The following is a 430-nucleotide window of genomic DNA, read 5'->3' on the forward strand; positions in this document are numbered from 1 at the left end:
TTTGAAGAACAAGGCCTGGCCAATGGGAAACTGTTTTCACAAAACAGGTCTGAACTGAGGGAATTAATCACCAAGTATGTAACAGAAAGGGATTTACCTACAGGGAAAAATATACAGGAAATGACAACCACTTTATTCACAAAGCAGTGATGACAAAAAGCTTTGCCTTTTGGCTTCGTCTTTACCATATACCTTGGTTCTGATAAGGCGCTCGTGGAAAGATGGCTGAGCAACTGCTATGGCTTGTAGCACTCTTCTTAGATTGAGAAATTACAAAACGATGCAAATAAATTTCATGATCACTGGGAGTTCTGTTGTATGACTAATTCATCTTTTTACTTAATATATGGATGTGGAACAATATGAAATATCACCAGTCATTTCACTTATTTTAATATTGGTTCAAACAATGTTACTATTGTTAAGTCCA

Source organism: Microtus ochrogaster, chromosome 1 (assembly GCF_000317375.1).
Source record: "Microtus ochrogaster isolate Prairie Vole_2 chromosome 1, MicOch1.0, whole genome shotgun sequence".
Classification (NCBI taxonomy): Eukaryota; Metazoa; Chordata; class Mammalia; order Rodentia; family Cricetidae; genus Microtus; species Microtus ochrogaster.